This window comes from Numida meleagris, chromosome 5, assembly GCF_002078875.1.
Source record: "Numida meleagris isolate 19003 breed g44 Domestic line chromosome 5, NumMel1.0, whole genome shotgun sequence".
In the NCBI taxonomy this organism is placed as follows: Eukaryota; Metazoa; Chordata; class Aves; order Galliformes; family Numididae; genus Numida; species Numida meleagris.
In genome coordinates, this window is record NC_034413.1 from 50,084,878 (window position 1) to 50,103,110 (window position 18,233).

The following is an 18,233-nucleotide window of genomic DNA, read 5'->3' on the forward strand; positions in this document are numbered from 1 at the left end:
AAAAAAAAAAAAAAAAAGAGAGAGAGAAAGAAAAAAAAAATGTAGAGAGCAAAACAATGCGGGGAGATCTGGGCTGCAGGGCGCCCGGCGGGGCGGGCAGCTGCAGAGCGGCTCCGGGAGCGGCTGGCCGCTCCGCACGGGCACGGCAGGGACAGGGACAGGGCGGGGGGCACGGCTGCCCACAGCCCTGAGTGCCGCCGCAGGAGCCACGTAAGTTCACGCCTTCCTTTGCTACAGTTGCTGCTGAGGGAGAATATGCGGCCGGGGGACAGGGACAGGGACAGGGACAGGGACAGGACAGCCGCTCGGCGGGGGCAGGCATCCCGGACTCGCGCGGGTTCCCCTCCCGCTCCCGGGCCGGGCACGGAGCCGGCAGCGGCCGTGTGAGGGGAGCGGGGCAGCGCCCCCTCGGCCGGGCCGTGCGGGGCTGCGCGCTGGCCGGGCTCCCTTCGTCCCGCCGGGCAAGCGGAGCTCTCAGGCGCACGCAGCCGCTCGCAAAGCAGCCCGCAACTTAGCCGGGGGGGCGGGGAGGATAAGGGGAGAGTAATAAGCAAGGGAATTGACGTCGGATTTGCGGGTAGAAAATCTGTTGAGTTTCGTTTTATTCTGGGGAAGTGGAGAACTGATTCTCATGTGGCGAGGTTGATGTTCAAGGCCAACACCCCCCCGCAGGAGAAGTAGTGCCTGTGCCTGGCTTGTCTGCAAGCCCAGGCTGGCGCACGCTGGAAACGGGGAGCAGGTTTGGGCACAAACTGGCTGAAAGATCCATAGCACAAGCGCGGACAAAGAGTGCGCTTCTCATTGAGGGGAAAGAAAATTGACATGAGGTTATTTCTAGTAGAACTTCTAGAATTGCATAAGTAAGTGGCATTTTAAACATTTTTGGATTGATACACTGCATAGTAAGGTAGGGTTAAAAAAAGAAAGCATCGGCAGCATTGTGCTCTATTTTGAGTCACGTAAACGAATGGGAAAGTTGGAGGTAGAGCACTAAGCAGGGCTTGCTTTAGTTCAAGTGTCTTAAATTAAGTGTGGTTTCTAAAAATAGGTGTTTCTGTTTGTGTATAGACTTGGCTGGACCTGCGTGCATGTGTAGACCATACAGCCATAAAGTGTATATTTATCCCACAGATTCAAAAGTTGTAGTGGTTTATATGTGCTTGTGTTGATCGCCTCTGATTAAAAAAATGAGGATATTATTGTGTATTTCATATATATCTTTACTGACAAATAGTAGAAGTAAAATACGTTTAAATAAATAGCAAAAAAAAACCTTTGCTTTCCTTCCATCTCAGATTCTTCTATAAGGCTTCAATAATCTTACAGTAATGGCTGCAACCACAGCGATCACAGAAAGTTGCACTTTTTTAGCTGAAAAAAGTACCGCATCCCATTGTTACTGCGTTTTTAAAACTCTGAGCCCTAAACCACCTATGAAATGCAGAAGTTTTCAAAGAGACCTAAATAATGATTTTCTGTGCCCTATAATGAAATTTTCAGTCTTCTGTCACCAGATATAACGTAAGGACTGCAAAATCGCAAGCAGGGAGTGTAGCAGCAATGTGATCAAAGCTTTGAACTTCTCTGAATTAAAAAGCCGCTGAAGCATTGCAGCGTCCCACGTACATGTGGCTGAGGGGTGTGAATGCCTGCATCACTTTGAAGGTTTTAAATGAAATGAAGGGGCTGGGGAGACAGTTTGCGTTGCCGAATGGCTCCTCAGGATTTTGGCATTTGGGAACACTCCTAAGAACTCCCTCTTTATGCCGTGGTGTGCAGAGCCGCACCACATTATGCTTAAATCTGCTCTTTAAGCACCCGGCCGTGCCATCCAGCTCATCAGCTGTCTGCTATTTCCTGCTGCACTCCTCCCGACCATGTACATGTGCAGTATCCCTGTATCTGAGCCCGCTCGTGCTGTAGGTTCACAGACATGAGTGAAGGTACGTGTGTGTGCAGGATCTGGGCTTCACTGGTGACAGAAACATCTATTTTTCTAAATTGAGCCTTCTACTGTACGGTATCTGTATGCACTGCTTGACATTGCTTTGGCAGCTGAATTTTTCTATCAGCTTCACGCAGCGTACTACTCCAACAGAAGGACAGGACAGGCTGTATGCTGTATTTAAATGGGCACCACAAAGGCTCGATGGCCAAGTGTGTGATGCTGCGCTCCTTTCAATGTCCCACAGCGGGAGCTGCCCCCCCAGCTCACCCGGCAGCCCCACGAGCAAAGTGGCACTGCCAGCTGGGAGGGCCCCACGGTGAGGAGGAAAGCACAGCTCCAGCAGCACTTACAGCAGGCCGGCTGGGTGCTGGCTGGGCTCAGTGACCGGGGCTGCACATGTGTCACTTCTGTGGGGTTCTTTAAGTGCTTGCAGAATTTAAAGGCACGCACCGCCCAACAGGGGCCCATCTTGCAATACATTAACCAGATCTCTCTGAGTTGATTAATGGCTTCAGGCTTTTGTTGTCGGACTTTTTTATTTTTATTATTTTTACTGTAATACAGCTGGGCCCTATGGTACAGAAATAGATAGTGGGAGAAATTTTGGCTCTCCCGAAGATGGTCACAAAACTCATTGCCTTCATTGGAGTCACGTTTTCATTGACTGCGTCGTAATATTTGGTATTAACCATATGGGAGAGATTTAATATTGGCTTTTAGAAGAAATAGAATTAGCTCCTCTACACATGATTTGCATGGGTTGTTAGCTGTTTATTTCTCCAGGTAATATAAATGGCAACACTAAGTATAAAATAGACTAATGGGTTTAGAATGTTTTGAATTCCTCTCAACTACAGTGTAGTTCGACTGAAATTTTAACTTCAAATCAACAAACTTGCATTGCTGTATGTAAGACCACCAGGTCTGCTCTGGACCATGTGAGGGCATGGGAAGATGTTCAAAGGCAAAAGTGGCTATGTACCTCTCGTGACTCTTTTTAGGAGAGTGCAATTATATGTCCAAGATGTGTTAAATACAAGAGGCAGTTAGTTAAGCAGGAGAGGCAGTAATAATTTGCAGCCGTCACCCTTGTACATTTAATGGTATTGGTTGGGCTTCCCCTTGATCTTTTAAACAGATGCATCATAATGGACTTCTTAAAATCTGATTTAAACCATAACACCAGGATGTAACATTCTCCTAAAAAATGAGGGGGGAGAAACTGCTGGTCTCCCAGCCACTCCCACAGTCATCATTTCACAGGCAGTTTTTTCTGATCTGTTAGCCTGCCAGACAAGAATGGCATCTATCCAGTGTAAATATTACGTTTTCAACATTTGAGTGGTGTTTTGAGCAATTTTTCTCATCCCCTGAGAACATATTCTTTATAAATATGGCATTATCTGCAGTTCAGAGTTAAGATTGTGGTGGGAGGTGACTTTATAATGCAAAAGATAATTAAAGAACTCTGTATGGGCTCACTTACTCTAGAATAAACCTTCTTCCTTTCAGTTATTTTAATTTACAGTGAAAATGACTTAAGCACAGCATCAAACACACTTCTTCTCTGGAATAGGGAGGATCCAGACATGATTTTGAAGGAATAACTCCATGTGTAGACAAGATCTGTTGCTACTGTTCAGCAACATAATCTACACTGTGCCTATCTTAAAATGGAAAGCCACACTAGCATCTCTGGGACTTAGTATGCTCATTGGAGTAAATCCTTCACTGTGTGTATTCCAGCAATATCCCACTGACACTGCCAGATGCTGTCAGAACTCCTCACTGGAAATAGTTATGAAAATGAGTTGATCTACATCCACAGAAAATAGTGGGTATACTTAGAGAAATAACTTGTCCTGAAATTCCCATCTTTGTTTTAAATCCTTCTCTTCCTCTTCAAAGGGAAAACGGGCAATATTTTAATCAAGACCAAATAAGTTTCTTTTTACTCGTGATTCTTTAACTAAAACCAAGTTGGCTGCTTTGTACAGACCTGTGCAGGGGAGGAGGAACTGCAGCTGACAAGGCAGTGTGATCGCAAGCTTTAGACTGGTGTGGATTTACACTATTGAATTATATGCCCTGAAATTTGTGTTTACAATGAAAAAAATCTGACCTATCCTTAACGACAGAAGCATTGCTTGGGACTGTTTTAATATTTACCAGATACAGCCCATTGAACAGGAACAAACATAATCCTGAAAATACTAGCTTCACATTTTCCTGGTTGTAGGTAATTTTCCATCCTCATAACCTGCTGTTGGGAAAGAATGTCCTTATTTCCTGGCTTTGAAGTACAGCTTCCCGCCTTCCCTTCAGCCTCTGCCTCACCATACTTTGTGTCTTGTGTTTGCCCAAACCCAATAAAGTGTTATCAGCTGCAGTGTGACTCTCGTTTGCAATCCCTGTCTGCAGACACCCAAGGCGTTCCTTTGATGGCATGTGAATGGCCTGGGTCATGGAGCCAGAGTGGAAAAGGAGCCCAATGCTCCCCTGACTATGGAAAGAAAAAAGAAGTTGGAGATTTTCATAATGGAGAGCCGCATAAGAAAAAATATGCTTTTCAAACTGGCGGAAGTGCTTCACTATTGACCTGAAGGAGAAAGGCATCAGTGTGCTGGGCAGCTCCTGGTCACAGCAGAGGCGGGCTGAGGCCCCGTGGGCAGCAGGGTTTTCTCCCGAGCACCGCTGGCGGCTGCTCTGGGTGCCATGGCCCTGCACCAGCTCTTCCTGGTCAGAGCTTGGCCTTGAGCTTCCAGCCTTTGTAGACGCAAAAATAACCCCGCAAATATGAAGCCTGAGTAAACTAAGGAGCTTGCAGGAAGCTTGAATAATTGTTCTGAGAAGTGTGAACTGTGCCCATCAAATGTGTACCTTAGAGGCCTGATAACAATGCATTCAGTGCAAGGCAGTGTTAACTCTTAAATGCCATGCCATGCCAGTACAAATAACTGGCTAAACTTCTTGTCCTTCTGGTGGAGCCAGTCCACTGTAGAGGAAATGCAAATTTCTCAAGCCTTACTCCTTGCCATGGAAAGGGAACATCATGATTTAGTGCCAAGGGATCTCATTCCTGTCCCTCTATCCCCTGGGACTGCAGTGTGCACGAAGCTGAACCAGAATGCGTTTGGAGTGCCCCAGGAGGTTGTAGGGTAAGCCACAAGCACAAGGAATATGGATGGATCTACTGCTTCTATTTAACTGCACAGTCTGGTTTATGCCCACATTACAATAAAGCAACACAGGATGATGTGGAGTGCTATGGAAAGATGTCTGACAACCTGTAGCAAAAGAATTGGGCTACCTGTAAGGTAGTGTGAATGAGATGCTGAGAGACAGAAACCTGCCTTGTCCTTGTCCTAGTATATGCAATGGCGAGGCCACAGCATAGGCTGGTCTTCTATCCTCTGAAGCACAGATCTGTTTGGAGCAAGAGCATTAGTTTTTTTTTTTGTTTTTTGTTTTTTTGCTAACAGGAGCTGCAATATTTTGCCAGTAGAGAGTTTTGTCTGAGAAGTGAATTTTCTTATACAGACCATACCACCAGTCACATCAGAGTTCCTGACAATCAAAGGCAGAGGTGAAGTTGAAAATACAAAGTCCTGATCTTTCTGGACAGCAAAGACTCCTCTTCTTGCATCACTATGCCTATGGCAGATCAGGCTCTTTATCTCCTCCTGAAACATGGGAACTGGAGCCTCTCTGCTATCCTGCACTTCTCCCCACCTGGGGCTCTTCAGCAACACCAGTAGCAGGCGTTTCTTCCCTGCTAAATGGTCAACACCTTCAGTCCATTAATGAGGGATACCACTTGGTCACCTCAAAGCTCACATCACTGCAGTGTGAGCAGAGCTGGCAGAATTCTGAACCCAGACTGGAAGGTATGTCCCTTCAGGTAGGTACTTAAACCAAACTTTTACTGTGTGAGCTAAGTGTCATCTGTTCTCTACTTGCCATTCTTTAGCATGTCCACCATGTGAAAGCCAGAGCTGCTGGATTAGGAAGAACAGCTGAAATATCTCTAATGACATCCAGTGCTAGAAAGTGCTTTGAAGTTGTATAGCTGCTTTCATTTCTATGATTTCCAAATGCAGAAAGGAAGGCAGAAAAAAATATATGTATCAATGTTAAAAGCATCAGTCCATATATTTAATTGGACAGCAGTTGCCTATGTCATTTCTTTTCTTCTTATGATTACTTAAGAGGGGAAAACAGAATTTTCTTGATGGTAATAAAACATTATTTACTTTTGAGATTAAAACCACTTACACAATATTTACCAAAGGCCAAGAAGCCAACGTATTTAGGTATTTCAAAAATTTTATTTTTATATAGTTCTGTATTACTATTGATGGTGATCCTGGATGTCACATGGATCTCTGAGGGCCTCTGAAGTGCTACCATAACTTTTCGTCATCATCCATATATCAACAACATCACCATGGCCCCAAGCTTCCAGAGTTCAAGAAGCTTTCGGACAACGCTCTCAGAGATATCATTAGAATTTTGATAGATCCTATGTGGAGCTAGGAGTTAGAATCAATGATAATTGTGGGTCCCTTCCAACTGGGAATATTCTATGATTCTATGATTTTGAAATCTAACAGAATCTTGCTTATTTTAACTTATTCTCATTCCTATCACATGGATGTTTCCCCCATACAGGACAGGAAGAGAAAGTCTATATCCTCAGCTTCAGTGAACCGATTCCTCAGACCTTGCTAGTATGCTAGCAATTTGCTAACCTCTTTGAGGAAAGACAGTATAGGCTTTGGTGATCTGCATGGCCAGTTTTTTCCACCTAGCATAAGAAAATACCATTTTGAATGAGTTTCAGCTTTTGCAGCTCTGAGCATTGAGCCCCAGGACTGCAGATGCCCTTCTGAGCTGCTTCCTCTGAGTATTGCACACAAGTTCCCCCTGAAAACACCAACAGATGCTGGCACAAGATAGACCCTGCAGTTGGTGCAGTCTGTGAATATCTGGTACTGCGTTCTCCAATGCACTGTGACCAGACCTTGTAAATGACATCGTCTCCATAACTATAATTTGTTTCATGTGCATTACGCCATGGAAAAGGGCAAGACTATCTACCACAGGTTGCATTCTGCTTTCTTGACATAAGTAGGCAGGTTTTTCTATTGATTGCTGTAGGAAAGATATTCCAAAGTGTGAGCAGACCCAGGAGATCATGAAACCCTGATCCTGCACTTAGTTCTACAAGCTCCACTGAGCACAGAGAGGCTGTGCGTGGCTGCTAGTTTCTTTCAAAGGGCCGATGTCGACATCAGTACGTGCCTTGGCACGTGTTGTAGGTTATGCAGTAAGTTTTAGTTTAGCACTGAAACTACTTTGAGGCTTTATTCTATTTTTGGCCCATTTTTCCCATTTCTTGTATATACAACTGCTGGATTCTATCGTACTGTATCAGACAATAAATTGGAATTCAAAGGCATATCTGCAAGGAACAGCATAGTAGATGAGTAACAACTATGAATATCACTTGCTATTCTGCCCAATGACCCAGAGAAGAGAAAGAAAATAGGAGGAGAACTGCTGACACTTGTATGCCCACATAAAAATATTAGAATAGAAAGGTGCTTATGGATATTTTGTATTAAAATCCTCTCCTGACAATAGTTTTCATTTTACTTTTGTACTTTTATATGACTTTAATATGTCCAAACCATTTTCATTCTTTGTTAAAGACATTTCCTCTTATGATTACATCTAGGTACAACAAAATTAAAGCTTTCTAAAATATAATTACCTGGAAAAGGGAACGGCTGATACAGTTTTAAGTGCAGCCCCATGACTGACATCTCTGGCATGTTGAAATAATTGCAAATAAAGGTAATTGCTACATTGTTTGAGCAGTGAAGGAATTGCCTTTTATATGTGACTACATTACGATGTTTAGATAAATTACCTGATGTAGGCCAGTAAAGTGGGACCAATTAACTTTTGACTGTCTTAAAAAGGCCTCAAAAAACATCATTCTCCTCATCAAATACCCACTGAAAGGACACTTCCCTGTAATAATCTGAAATAAAAAATAGGTACAGGTGGGTCCTAATTGCCTCTGGTGGCCAGTGAAATGTCACATGAAGTGACTTTATATTAATTGATTTTATTGTTAATTTGTTGGAAATTTTGTCAGCCACAGGAGAATACTGGCATGGGAGATTTTGGTGCAAAGCTGTAGAAAATAGACCTTACTCTTGATGCATGTTTATGTGCATTTCATTAGCAAAGAGGGGACATTGCAATGGAAGGGACCAGGAGGAGACTTTCGTAGTTTCCTTAACTTCTTTTCTGGATGACTGTTGCTAGAAGTAGTGTGATTATGGGGTAAATTCTACCTGATTACCACTTTAGCCTTAACCCTCTTCACATATCTGTCAACAATATATATCCAAATGTTCAGCAGTGTATGATGTTAGCTGTGTTCTGGAACTAAATACTACCTCTTTGTAAAAGCCTTCAGTGATACAGGACTGCTACCAGAGGTGGGCAAAATGCTTCTGCCAAGTATTCTATTTACCCAGAAATTTGCCTAAACAAATATGTATTTTTTAATTCCCCAAATGAAATAAAACTGTTTTTTTTTTCTGTGAACACCCTTCCTTCCTAAATATTCTGCTCTTCTTGTTCTCTTTTTTGCCTTTAGATTCCATCCTAGTGGGTCAATACAGACACTTTTAATTGGGCAATATCTCTGAATATCTAGTATTGATTTCAGTGTTTGCAGAGTCAGATTTGCCTGTGCTAGTTGCTGAGAATTGAGGTAGAGATTATTTCCTCTGAGTGTGTCATTTGCAGTGAGCCTGCATCACTCTGGTCCTGTGATGAAGTTGTTCCTCTGTTGCACTATCCCATCAAATTGGGTTAATGCACTGTAGCCCATGACCACCCCTACTACAAGAGTAACATTTTTAAATGAGAGGTCCTGACAGTTCAGAGAGGGGAATGAAATCCCATCACAGAAAGGAGCTTTTCTTTGCTTGCTTCCACTAAGGTGCCCAGCTCATTGAGGACAGCCATTCACTGCATGCACACATCTGGCCCAGCCTCTCTACATGTAACATCATTCATCACGATCTGTCATGTTAACCTCACTGCCCACACTGCCCCAGCGTGCTGCAGAAAACTTTCCTCTCTCAGCACCTTACATTTCACTCCCTTGTAGGCATCCTTTGTTCACTCCAACAACAAAATGGTGCCATTCAGGAGCTGTAGCAACATAATTGGTAGTGGCACGGCATGGTCCTTCAGTCATGGAAGTGCACAATCATGCTAGGATGCTTGCAGTGTCATACACTGCTTCAAGAAAAAAAGGGAAAAAAAAAGTAAATTAATACTTTCATCATGATTTTTAGCCTATTGACTTTAAGATCTTCATGTACATGCTAGGAGAAACCAGTCTGCAGAATGTTAGGCTGAGACAGTGTATGACCTTGCTTTACATGGCAATCAGCAGTGAAACCCAAATTTTCTTCTCTTTAAGTCCACTGCAGTCAAGTGTGGCAACTTCCAAAAATGACGATCTCTTCATACTGATTAAATGCCAAACATTTTATTTGGTGTATGCTAGTAAAATATATAGGAAAGCTGGAACAAATTAATGAATCTGAAAACTAACAAAGTAAGAAAAATATTGATTATTTATTGATTAGCCCAGCAACATGCTAGGAAGTATTAAGTATCTGGATTATGAGAGCAAAAAACATAATTACATTTTATTTCATTGCTGCTGTATAGTTATTGTGAACCCTGGTGGCCCAAAACACTATTTCTGCTCTTTGAATATAATTTGAGAATTTTCTGTGTCATACTCCAATCCTGCCAGCCGAGTAGCTCAGTTCATTGCAAGTTTATGATTCCTGAGACCAGAATCAAATAGATGGAGGTGTCATGCTGTTTGTGAAAAGGGAGGCTGTGAGGGCAGTGCCTCCCAGGTACAACCACCAGGCAGCCTACGCCGTTGCTAGTAAGTTCTCTTGGTCTTGCTTTGCCACTTCACAACGCGCAGCAGTCGCTGACATCACACTGTCAGTGTGTTTCTCAGATGGACTGGTTATCTGATGTGGGCTGTGCCTCCACATGGAGCACAGTTATGCTAGGCTGCTGCTCAAAGTCTGGTATTTTAATTTTGATTTTTATTCCATTTTCTTCTGCTGAAGGATCTGCCATAGGCAATTTGCAACCAAGCTTCCATTGCTCATATTTAGCTCATACTTAGAGAGGAAGAAGCTCCTTACTCATGTACTTTAATGCTTCAAACATTTAATGAGCAGGTGCGTATGGGGAATTTGAAGTGTTTGCAGACCTGTTTTACTTTTTCTTTCTTTTTTCCCCAAAGCCTACTCTTTGCTTCTTTGTCTTTTCCAGCGCTCATACTGCTTTCTCTGCTGTCTGTTCTTGATGGCTGCATTAGGCTGCTTTTCTCCAAAACATAAGTATTTTATTTTGCTTCTTAATTTTCTCCATCACATCCTGTCTGTCTTCTGAGTCATCTCAACTCTCCTATCTATCAGGCTCAAAACCTTGGCACCATCATTAGGTATTTGCTTTCCTTTTCCAGCCTGTAGTCTATTGCTCAGTATTACAGATGACCTTTATGCAGTACATGTATTTTTCATCTCTTTCTGTACATATTCTTTTCTCTGTCCTGTTATTTACGGCAAGTTTATGTTGTTGTTGTTGTTGATGTTTTCTTTCAATAGCAGCCTGCTAATCATTTGAATCACTTTTGGACTTGGGCAAATTGCAATTAACTCAAAAATAATAAGCTGTCAAGTTTACTGAAACAGCACCAGCCAGTTCTGCCAGCACTACACTGCAGACTAACACAGCACTGCTTTATTCACAAATACCAAATTCACCTACAAACTTCAAAAGAAGGAACTCAGTTCTTTCCTTGACATGCAACAGCAATTCTAGTACTGTGCCCTGAATATCTTGCTGTTGGACTGTGACAGTCTGCAAGACACAACTGTGATGAAATGTGGATCCTTCCAAAACATTTTATGCTTGTCAGGTTGGCAACAAATTTGTGCTGATGATAAGACTTGTCTGAGTCACTAAGCATCGCAGGCCTGTTTCTGTTTACCTTGCCAGCCCATTTGCAGACAGCTGTTCTCCAGCAGGAGACAATGCTAAAACAAACACACACATGGAAATTGTCCGTAGTAATTAAAATCCCAAGGCAGCAAGTCCCTTAAATACGCGCTTAATTTTGTGTAATTAGGTGACTGGTCTACAGCATCTACTGAAACATCTTCAGCAGTTGTCAAACTTATTAAAATGTCCTTAAGCTGATAAAAGTTAAAAAAAGTAATTATTTTTGTGTTCCGTGCATATGTCATTTGGTAATGCCAAATGACATGGCTGCAGAGTGGGCGGTTTTTTGCAGCTGTCCTACAGTTTCTTTCATACTTTTGACTCTTCTCTCCTATTGATTCTTTGACAGTACTTCTGCCTGCCAAATTCACAGTTTGCTGACAGTTCATCTTTTCCTTCTTTATATCTTCCATTTTTTAATAAAAGGACACTTCATTCACTTTAATAAAATTGTTTGTACATCTTATCTGTGTACCCAAGATTCTATAACTGATCTGCTTTATAGGAATAAATGTGTTTACTAGATTTTTTTGGATATTATCATCTTGGTCATTATCATCGGTATTTAGAAGATGGCTTTCCCTGTATTTTGTATCCATTACAAGATTAAGAATTTTTATGTACAGAAATAGGAGTAGATATCTGTAGCAACTAATTAATCTTGGAGGAAATCTAGTCATTAGATGGATTATAAATCCTGGTGTAATAAAAGATCTTAATTAAGAGACATGACTTATAAAGTGGATATAGCCAGTCATGGACTCAAACAGTTTTTCTGACAGTGAACCCTTAGCAGACCATTTTAGAATCATAGAATTGTATAATCATTTGAGTAGGAAGGGACTCTTATAGGCCATCTTGTCCAACTCCCCTTAAATGAACAGGGACACCTTCAGCTCTCAGGTTGCACAGAACCCTGTCCAGCCTGACCTTGAATGTCCCTATGGACAGGACATCCACCACCTCTCTGGGCAACCTGTCCCAGTGCCTCACCACCTTAATTTTAGAAAAAAAAAAAGAAAAAGAAAAAATCATATATCCAATCCAAATCTTCCCTCTTTTAGTTTGAAACCGTTTTCAAACAAGACCATTTGTAGTTCTAGGAATAGAGTTGCCTAAGAGGAAGAGGTGTAGGACTCTGGCTGGCCTTTACTGGAAAGTTCTTCTGGCCGTTTCTGCTCTGTCTGTAAGTTTAGCACAAACTCAAGATTAAAAAAAGCAGATATGATTCTCATGTTGATTTTAGTTGTTTTTCCACCATGCTTCATTCCTGAGTGGTACAGAACATGTATGCTGAAAATAATGTTTCTAGGATCCAAGTGTTGACAACTTCCTCCTCAGAAAGCTTGCCTCGAACAGCTGTGTGTCAGCCAAAACCTCCTGCCTGGTCCTTGGCTCCCACGCAAGTAGAGAAGAGCTGAGCTGCTCCCTTCCTCCCCTCACAAACCCCCCAGCCTACCAAGATGGTCTGAGGAAATACCAGGGAAGGGATCTCAGTAGCACACTCTAAGGAGAAATAAGTCATGTCACCAAAAAATAGAAAAAAGGCTGCGCAGTGGTTACTGCCAAGTGCCATTAACCTGCTATCCACAAAAATCTACGCCATGGCATGACAACAAATCAATATTTCTGTGTATGATGAAGCATAGTGGAGCCATCTGCTCTCAATGTGTGGCCTGTGTCTCAGGCTGCAGGAGCATCTGAGAAACTTGTTGCGCATTTCTGACTGTCACATCTCTACTACAGATGTTGCCATCTGCATAGTAGTGTGATGCTCTGCATCTTACATACCATGGCATTTGCAGATTCTTAATCTCTTTAATAGTTGTTTTTAATCAGGCTGGTTGTCAGTTGCAACCATCACTTTTCCTTTCATGATTGGGTGGCATGAGATATATTAATGCTGGCAGTTCATCCATTGCTGCAGCAACTTGCAGAGGATCTCAGCCTCCTGAAACATTGCTATCTGAAAAAGAAATATTAATGTTATTCCAAATGTGTCACTCCCAGAAAGGGACATAGTGGGGTCAGAGACTCTTCCCCCAATTCCCACAGCTCCTGGCTGTTGTTGCTACACACAGGATGGGTCCTTCTTTTTGCTTAAAGGCAGTCTCTAAGAGGAGCGCAGGGGAAATTACCAGAACAGAGAGCTGCGCAACAGCTATGAAACTGAAATACTGAATTTCATTCTTGTGGAGGATGTTCCCACACAAAGCCTCATAAAAATAAAAAAATCAAACTCCAGACATTAGGAACTCTTAGCCAGCACTTTTAAGACATCACAGATGCTTATTATCATGTCTACATTGTAGAGTTTTTGATAATCTATGATGTAGCATAGATATAGTCATGGAGGCTTTCCTTACCTGCACTTATCATTCTGGAAAGATCATGTCTATTAATCACAGATAAGAGCACAGCCTATTGTGTCCCTGACAATTAGAGCTCTCTGCCAGCAGAGCAGACACAAATGCCAAGATGAACAAAATGTAAGATTTCTTCACAGGCTTTTTGTAGAAAATCCTGTACACACTGTAAGTAGGGCCTTGAATTTTTGTAGTGTTCTGCAAGTGGATCATAAACAGCTCTAAATGCCCAGACCTTGGGCAGGGACAGAAGGGCACAGATCTGCTTTAAATAAGCTTGGGGGGGTTGCTTTGTTTTTCGGAGATCAGGTGAAGGGAGCTAATGGTCATCTCAGCTGTGCAGGCTTGAATATGTAGGAGCTGATTCCTGCAAGCTGGAAGCCCCTTTGGAAGGTTCCATTGCAGAGGCGAAGGGAACAACTCCTGAAGCTGGGCAATAAACCTTGCTTTGGTCTCAGACTTTTCAAAGTTTCTAAAAGTTGGCTCTTCTGTGCTGGCATACGGCCAAGTCACCACCAGAAAGAAAAAAGAAGAAAGAAAAAGCATAAACCTTTGTAAAGTATGAATGAAAAAGAGGGAGAGAAGCCACAGCAAAATGAGCAAAGGGAACAGATCAGTGTATATACGGATCATAGATCTGATCTGGAATTCTGAAGGTCATGCTGTGACCCCTTTGAGTGGCTGGAGGACAGCAGAGGCATCCATTTGGGTCTTACTTGGTCAAGTTTGAGACCCTTCTTCTGGGCTGTGCCATCTGCCCGTCCCCTTTTATCCCTAGTTTTAACAAAATTGAGCTAAGAAACCTATCAGCACAAAGGAATCATTGAAACTTTCCCTTGAAAATGTCTCATTTTGACAAATAAGCATGAACCAAATACCTAATCAGAAAGTTCCCAGCCATCAGAAACAACCTATCTTTATAAACCGGAGTAACAGCAAATCTTTCAGCATTTGGATATGCATTTTACAATTTAAACTTCACTTTGCCTAGGCAAATACTACGAAATAGTATCTTTGTCAGAACACAGCATGTTATCTATCTATTACATAAATAAAGTTACCATAGGAAAGTGTCTGAACTTCTGCATCTGGCTTTGCTAGCTTCTAAAGTACTAAGGTAATTCAAAAAATACATTGAGCTCCCTGAAAGAACATATTTTTTCTGGAGTTCATTATACGTATTCCTTTTCCTGTACTCTTGCACACTGTGGTGGGAAGATGTCTAGTCTTCATCTGTGAAACAGTAAGTGAGACAGTAAGGCATTAATGTGGCTTTGGGGTACCCAGGACTCTGTCAGATCTGTTCCCTTCAGCTTCCCCTCTGAGGGAGTGTGAGGGCAAAGAAGAAGCTGGAGGAACCCAAGCACATCTGGGGCTCACCTGAAGGAGGCTTGGACACAGTAGGCTCTCCTGTGTCTCCTTCTCCAGATACAGCCCTAGGGCTGCTTCAGTGCTAATGGTAATTTATGACAGCAACACCTGGTTATATCTACAAGAATAGCATGTTTGTGAGAATTAGTATATGCTTTCAGAGTCTTCCAATGGTCATAAACAGCATTTTAATTTGTTTCTTAATGTCCCCGAAGAAGTTACCTGCTATGTGAGCAATTTAAATGGGAAATCCAAAGCTGTGTTTTTCAAGCCCTAGCAAGATATATAGTTCGGCAAACAAGACAAAAATGACCCAATTTTTATTTTTTTTCCCCTGAACTGACTTGTAATTCATTTCTGCAAGTGTTCTGAGCAATGAGTGAGCTTGTTGCTGGAAGACCAGAGACAGAGAGCACATTTTGAGACTATTTGTTTTTTGGAGTTTTACACGTTTGAAGAGAAACAGAATTTGCTCTGGGTTAATATATATTTTCCCTATATTTATTTTCAAATCAGCTGGGTTTTCTGCAGAAAACAGCACTTGTATTTTCTTTCCCATTTATAGAAGGGTGTATTTATATTTTTAATACAGAAATGTTGCCATTTGGAGAGACTGGAAGTTCCAGGAGCAAGGTTGCAGCATGTGTGATTGGGTCAGTTGTGTATATTCTAGCACTGTGACAAGAATCGTAAGTATAATAACTAGCTTGCTTGCAAATAGAGATGCCATTGACATTCTGGATCCCAACACAATCTCTTTTGGAAAGTCTTATACTTGGGCACACTGCTTTCCCAGTCAAAAATCCACCCACTGCTCCTGCGCCTGCTCTCATCACCATGTATCTTTGGAGTAAATCCTCTGTCCAGGACAGTGACACGAAGAAAGAATTCAGCTCCATGGTCCTCATTACTTGGGAGAGTGACAAGTGGTAGGAAGACTGTCTTCCCAAGTTGGGCAAGTGAAGCTCCCGAGGCTCCTCTGAAGGGACAGAGGTGGAAGGGATGCACCAGGAAGGGAAAAGGAGGGGATGAAGCTGAACTCTTTGAAGATCTGACCTCTCAGTCTAAATTTTCCCCTGCTCATTTTTGATAATCCATCTCACTCTCAGAACCTAGATCCGCACACTTCCTGTCTGTCAGGAAGGATGTGAAGAACTAGGGAGGGCTGTCTTATGAGCTCCCTACCTGGTGGGCATTTCCCACCATGAAAGCCTTCCTCTTAGAAAATATTTCTACAAAGAAGTACTCTGGTCAGGGATAATTGCTTGCAGAAGAAAATCTCTGAGTATCTGAGTACTTTGGACCAAAATTGAACCTAGCTTCTGGCTAATTATTTTGTGAGGGATGTTGTCACCAGCAGTCACAGCTTAGAAAACATCTTCTAGACAGTTATCTGAAAGTGAATTAATCATCCAGCTTTTGTTTGAAAATGGAATTAAACATCAACTTTTATTTGAGATCTGTTAGCATGGTTTTTTATCTGGTTTATGAAAGCAAGCTTTTTGTTCTAAGAGGATAACCAAAATAATCCCAACTATGACATTACAGATAAGATCCTAAACTCATCTGAAATCAGGATAGATGTTCTCATTTAGTTTAGATGGCAGAGGGTTTTATAGAAAGTGGCATTATCACAGCATGGTAGACTGTACCCTTGCAAATCAGATTTTACCTCACCAAAGAAAACCTGTCATCCCATCAACAAATCTTCACCAGTCATGACATCCCATCAGGGCTCTTAAGAGGCTTCTGATATTCAAAGGAGAATCATGAATGTTATGGGTGTTACAAGATAATGGTAGTTTTTTCATTGTTAGATAGCATAAGACCATAGAATCATAGAATCATGGAATGCCTTGGGTTGGAAGAGACCTCAAAGATCATCTAATTCCAACCCCTTGCCATAGGCAGGCTAGCCACCAACTAAATCAGGCACTAGATCAAATTACAGTGATTTTGAGCTGTTACTTTAAGGGTGAAGTTCCTCCTTTCAAAGCATTCAGTAAAAATAAAAGGCAAACTGACAGCTGATGTTAACTGAAACTTATGTGTTATTTGCACACTGTAGTCCTCTTAAATTTTTTGATTGAGAGAAATTTATCGTCATATAAATAATATTAATTATCAACTGGGTCCTAAATAATCTAATGCCTCGGAAATGTCCTTGGGAAATGCAAGATTTCTCTCTATCTGAGAAAAACTTTCAGAAATGTCAAGCGTAGTAAAGAAGGTTGGATATTAGAAGGAATTTCTTCTCAGAATGAGTGGTCAGGCATTGGAACAGTCTGCCCACTGAGGTGCTGGAGTCACCATCCCTGGAGGTGTTTTAGGAAAAGACAGATGAAGGACTTAGGGACATGGATTAGTGGGCAACACTGGTGGTAGGTGGACAGTTGGACTAGATGAACTTAGAGGTCTTTTCCAACCGTAATGATTCTATGATTCTATGAAGTCCACTGAAAAGACAAATAGGTAAATATTTCTGGAACTGGGAACGCTTGTGATATTGAAGAAAAGGCACAGCTCTCTGTCACCAAGATGAGTCAATGTCCTTCAGCAGAGGCTGAAACTCATTAGCTTCTCATATCTGTTAGGTGACTTGTGCAAAGCAAGCTGCCAGTGCTGCTGCAATTTTCAGTTAAAAAGCGGTTATCAAATGCATGGCATACTTTTTCTGTGTTTTACAAGGTGATTAAGGAACTGCAGTGGCTTAAGCTGAGTCACATTGTGGCGGCAGAAAAGGGAAGATCGGATGTGGTTTATGGCTAATCAAAGGGCAGTTGAAACTCTTCTACAGATAAAGCAGATTTATGTCTGAGTGTATTAACATTTTTATTAAAATATATTCTTACTCTGTCACTGTATACAGGGACATGTCCACCCACAAGAGCAGGTGTGCAACAGAAAAGGTCTGAAAATTCAGTAATAAAGTATCTTGAAACATCAACACTGATCAGATACTAATGAGCTTCAGCTGGGCAGGGATTAAACTAGCATTGACCCAGTGCAGGCAGCACCTAAATCTGGAAAAAAATCACACTGACATGGTGCCTTCATTTGCATCAGCCCAGTGTGACATCACTGGGGGCAACTAGTTGATTACACATGCAGAGCTAAGGTGGTGCATGTAATGGAGATGCCTTAAAATTACATATTTAGGAAATCTGTAGTGCAGTCATGATGTTGACAACATTCAGGATTGTTACGGGCCTTGAAGGCCACGTGTCAGGGAAATCAAGGCAAAGCAGTCTGCCAGAAGTAAACAATTTCTGTCTAAGTTGTATCTTTTGTTCCATAACACAGGGGTGAATTGCTGGATAACCAGTGGCATCAGCTGCCTCTTTGTTTGAATAAAGGAGTACTTAGAAACCCTTCAGGACTATCACATTGCTTCCTATGAGTTCTCCCTCCTCCTGAAA

The 18,233-nt window shown here is 42.0% G+C and overlaps 1 long non-coding RNA gene across 11 annotated transcripts in view; it reads left to right on the plus strand.

Annotated features, from left to right (window-relative positions):
* Positions 20-18,233, plus strand: part of LOC110399345 — a 125,612-nt gene continuing 107,398 nt past the window's right edge. For 10 of the 11 annotated variants that reach the window (XR_002439121.1, XR_002439126.1, XR_002439125.1 and 7 more), the window contains exons 1-2: positions 20-210; positions 5,431-5,849. This is a non-coding gene — a long non-coding RNA (uncharacterized LOC110399345). The remainder of the gene's footprint in view (positions 211-5,430; positions 5,850-18,233) is intronic. The other variant, XR_002439130.1, reaches the window with a different exon arrangement.